Source organism: Dioscorea cayenensis, chromosome 5, assembly GCF_009730915.1.
Source record: "Dioscorea cayenensis subsp. rotundata cultivar TDr96_F1 chromosome 5, TDr96_F1_v2_PseudoChromosome.rev07_lg8_w22 25.fasta, whole genome shotgun sequence".
Lineage (NCBI taxonomy): Eukaryota > Viridiplantae > Streptophyta > Magnoliopsida > Dioscoreales > Dioscoreaceae > Dioscorea > Dioscorea cayenensis.
Genome location: NC_052475.1, coordinates 14477566 through 14482679, shown reverse-complemented (window position 1 = coordinate 14482679; position 5114 = coordinate 14477566).

The following is a 5114-nucleotide window of genomic DNA, read 5'->3' as shown; positions in this document are numbered from 1 at the left end:
AGTTGTGCGTGCAGCGGAATGGGCGTGAGGTGATCTTAGTATCTAGGCTCGATCCGGGTAGGGACCTTCCACGGACCAAAGGTTTAGGTCTATAATTAGAAAGAGATTTATCACTTGGATCCCTAGAGCTCAGTATCGCAGAACTCTGTCTGCGAGTCGAGGTGTTGAGATTGTTCGACTCCTCCCTCCGGGACATGTGTATAGAGTTAGGCATAGAGTTGACCTGTAGATTTGGGACTGTGTACCGGCGATTTCCATGACTCACCATTGCATTGATTGGGAAGCACAATAGTTCTTGCAGCTAAAACAATTTATATCCTAGCGGAGCTATCATCCGCGTACATCTTCTATCGATTGCCTTTACCCACTTCTTTTACTTTTTGCTCTACTTACTTGTCGCTTTCTTTGTTGAGAATTGAATCATTGTCACACTCATTATCATCGATCTCTTTACATAGCTAAGATTCTAGATTACATATTTTTATTCCTACTCCCTACGTGGATTCGACACCAGCTCACGGGATTATTATTACTGGAGCAGAACCTCTGTCTTGCGGGATATACGCAAAGGGGACCTTGTCACTTATCGTCATCGAAGAAGCAAAGCGATCCACGCGGGCTGTGCCCGCTATGCATTACCGCGAAAGTATGGATTCAAGAAGTACTCGCGATATCTTTGTAGCGGAGCACCATATGCAGCATCTTAGAGAAATGGAAATCGCTCTGCTACCGCGGTAGGCCAGGAAAAGCTCTGACAGAATCCACACGCTTGCAGTGTGGAAATTCCCTACGACCATGCAGAAATCCACGTACGGCCCACGTGCTTGTGATCAATTCTAGCCTATTTTAAAGGCGATTCGACGATTTCACAGCATTCTTTTCTAGATCTTTTTCCCCAACTTGAGAGAGGGCTTTCGCTCGTTTTGAGAGATATTGGCTAGGGTTTTGGGAGGTTCCTGGCCCCAACATACGCACGCGTTATTTCGAGAAGGTTATCGTGCTTTTCACCTGCACTAGATCTCGGCGAGGTGTATCTCTAGGTCGTGACAAAAGGATCCTAGTGGGTACTTGGGTGTTTGTGAACCCTAGGATGTATTCGTTTTCATTGTACTCTCTTTTATTATGCTTTCAGATTAATTGATGTTTATTGTGAGTTCCAACTTGAATGCTGATTATTTGAATAATCCCTAAAGGTGAGACTAGGGTTGAGGTTCTTGTTGGTAACCGAGTGAGTGCACACCATGAGTGTTAGACAAAGCTAGGTTGAAGAGGGTTGAGAGGGTGAGTCGAGAGGTACAGGAGCTTCCCCTTTCCCCTCCGATGTGTTAGATTCTACCTGCGTTCTCGAGTTCTCGCGATCGTAATGGGGTGAGATGGTCTAAGGATGACCTACATGGGGCATAGTTGAGGGTCAATGGTAGGTGAAGCGTAGAAGTGATCTTAGTATCTGGGGCTTAATTGTGGTTACGGACCTTCCACCTAGACCTATGGTTTAGATCTATAATTAGGAAGTGATTTATCACTTGGAATCCTAAAACTTATTGCAAAATTCATGTCACGAGTCTGAGGTTGAGAGTTATCAATCTCTCCTCCGGGTTATGTATAGAGTTAGGCATAGTTGATTTTAGATTTGGGACTATGTGATTAAGGATTTTCATGACTCACTATTGTGCATTAGTGGAGCATAATAGAGGTTCTTGCACTTGAAAGACGATTGTCCTAGGGCGGAGCAATATCCGGGTACCCCATCTTTTATCGATTGTCTTACCTTCTCTTAACTTGTGCTCTCTTACTTGTTGTTTTACTTTTGAGTTTGAATCATTGTCACATATATCACTATTCATCTTTCACATAGCTAAAGTGAATTAAAGTGTTTTTATTCCCCTACTCAGTCTGTGGACACGATACCCGCTCATCCAGGGATTGTCACTCGACAAACCCTGCAATCGCGCATGATATACGCAGAGGGACCTTGTCATCCCACTTTCTATCGTTGCCTTTTATTCTCATTTTATTGTGCCTCTCTTTCTTATTTCCTTTTAGTTCTTTTTATATTGGATTTTTATTCACTTTCACTATTGATTCATCTTCACGTTATTAAATAGTAATCTTTTTGTGTTTCGATCCACTATTACATGTCGATTTGACTACCACTCGTGAGGGTATTATTCTTTGACAAACCCGTCATTTTGGTCACACGCAAGGGTGTGTGTCGAGTAGCATGGACCATTCACGGTGTCACAAGTGTTCCCTCATGGTGTTGTCGAGATAAGTCATGGGATAAGTTGATATTCAAGGTCAGATGGTTATGGTAAGCCCTACTTCTCATGCAACACACCCCAGAATGCCGAGGAAATTCTCTTTGATTTGTTCCACCTTAAAAAGTAAGTGAACTTTAGCTTCCTTGTGTGTAGTGAGCAATCTGACTTAGCATAGCGGGGAGAAGCCGTGGGTAGGGCTTGGCCCCGCTTCGTAGATAGGGATAAAACAGGTGATGACTCACAAGAGCTCTTTGATCGACAAAGTCATCTTTCGAGGTTAACATCAAATCGATAAGGATGGTACAGCACCTTTGAGGTCAACACTTTGACCAAACAACTGAGTTCAACAATCCTTCGAGGCTCGAACTATTTCACAAAGGGAAAAGGCGAGACTGGGTTTTCCCTCAAGTATGAGCCCTAGAAAATCATTTAACCATCTCGATGACTTCCCTCACCCCTATCCATCCATTCCTCTGTCGGGAGTGAATTTTGTCCTTCATCGAACTAGCCACGCAACATTCCATATGCCTCTTTTGGTTCGCGTTACTAAAGTCTAGTAAGGAACCCAATGGAAAAACAGGGACTGTAGGCTTCTAAAATAAATTTATGTCCATGCATCAATACCCCGAGTTGGTTCCTATACATATGACGTAGCGTCGGGGAAAATAATTACAATAGCTAAATGATGGTGTGCTACTTTGCTTAGCTACGCACCCTATTATTGGATCTAATCCCCAACGAAAACTCAAAATTTCGATATTTGACCAAATTCAAGTAAAAAGAGGGGTTACTCTTTGGCAAAGAGGATAGTCACCAAAGATCCCCGTTCAAGATAAATTCATGAGGGAAGTAATTTTTCTTTAGGTCCAACTCGGATCAACTCTAGCATCGATAAATTGGTTAATCCGTGTGTCAAGCTAATGGCGTTAAACATAAAGCGCTTCTTAGGGAGGCAACCAAAGTTTTCATTCCATCCGTTTTGTTATTTTTGTATTCTTGTATGTGTCTAGTTGTTATGCTCCTTTTATTTTTCTCTCTTTGTGTTATAGCTTCTACACTGCCCTTCTTCTTTGTGTGTTTTTGTCATCAAACTTGTGCTCATTCACATGTGGTGTTATCCTACATTGGTTAGTGTTTTGCATGCATACTTTCTTTTCTATTCTTATCATTTCATGCATGTTTAGTGTAATTTCTATCATTTCATGCTTGATTGATGTTTCTTGATGATTATTCATTGAGTTAGTGAATGTTTGATGAGTTTTTCATGCTCTATTTGATGTGCTTTTAAGTGTATTTCACATGGTTTGATTGTATGTGTGAGCTTAGGTGTTTTTGGAGTGTTTTCTGCGCTTAGAGGTTGCTTCATGGCTTATTCTAGCTCATAAAGCATGGCGAGAGGCTGCTGGGCTTTAACGTGACAGGTGCCATAAAGCTCTCGCTAGTTAGTTTCACGGCTTTGCAGTACCCATATTAGGGATTCGCTGTAGCCCGCACAAGAGGCTTCAGCGAGCTTAAGTGTTGGCCAATATGTTAACAAGTAGGGCAGCACATTGTTAGCTTCCGCTGCCGCATTCTTCTCTCTCTCTCTCTCTCTCTCTCTTCTCTCTATCTATATATATATATATATATATATATCTTATTCCTTCTTCTTCTCAAGTATCTCCACTCAATTTCGACCTCACACATTTTCACCACTTTTCATCAAATGCTCTAGATCACTCTCCTACTCTTGTACTCTGCTTTTGATGTTATTTATTGGGTGTTTCACCATCATTTCCATCCTATTAGTAGGCATGTCTCTAAACCCCTGAGTTTTAGAATTTTTCTTTCTTCTTTCTATGCCCTTATTTTCCTCTTGATGAATGGATGAATTTCTTATGATTGATTGTTTGTCATTTTTGTGTTTTGAGGGGTAGCCCTTGTATAAAATTTTTATCCTTCACGCACAAAGGAGAGCTCTTGTAAATTTTTGGAAGTTAGTATAGTGATAAGTGCTTGTGTATTAGTAATACAAAGCTATTCTTTTCTTGCAATGAGCATGTATTTATCAAACTTTATCTTCTTATACATGTGTATTCGTGATCTTTTGTATGTAGGGTTGTGGAGACAAGTATGAAAGAAAAGCCAAAGTAGATCATGCATGCATTTTGTTGATGAAATCTTGTAGTGCACAAGCGTGAAGACACAAGTTGTACTCAAGACATATGGTGTGTGCACACCTCCGATTAATACTTGACAAACATGCAAGTGGAGGGAGCAAGGCGGTCACACTCACGTTTTCGACTTTTGCAATTCTAGCAAAATTGTCATCAAATGATTGTATTGAATATATAATGTGATCTACCGTATGGATGTGCCCGTTCGGTGGCCTCAGCATTAAGTGTAGATTAAAGTACTTTAGTGGTACTATAGCAAGTAATGTAGTAAATCACATGCCAAATTACTATAGAGGATATTGTTTAAAGTCCCGGAAAATAGATTCTTGTAGATTCATACGGGCGTGTGGAAATTCCATACGCCCGTAATTTCTCCGATTCAGCCTATTTAAGTCACAACTTCACCATTTTGAGAATCTTCAATCTTTGCCCATCTATTCACCATCTTTGGAGGCACTTTCGCTAGGGTTTGGAAAGGCGTTGGCTAGGTTTTTGGTGGTTCTATGGTCTTTAACACTGCATTCTTTCAAAAGATAGTTATTGGGGAGCTGTTCGAGCATCGTTCGGCAAGGTATGCAATAGGCTTGCGAGGGAACCTTCGAGAAGGCGGCTACTCCACAAGACCATCGACACGGGAACCAAGGGTTTTATTCATGGATTGCATATTTTACTTTCGATTTCATTATTGATTGTATTT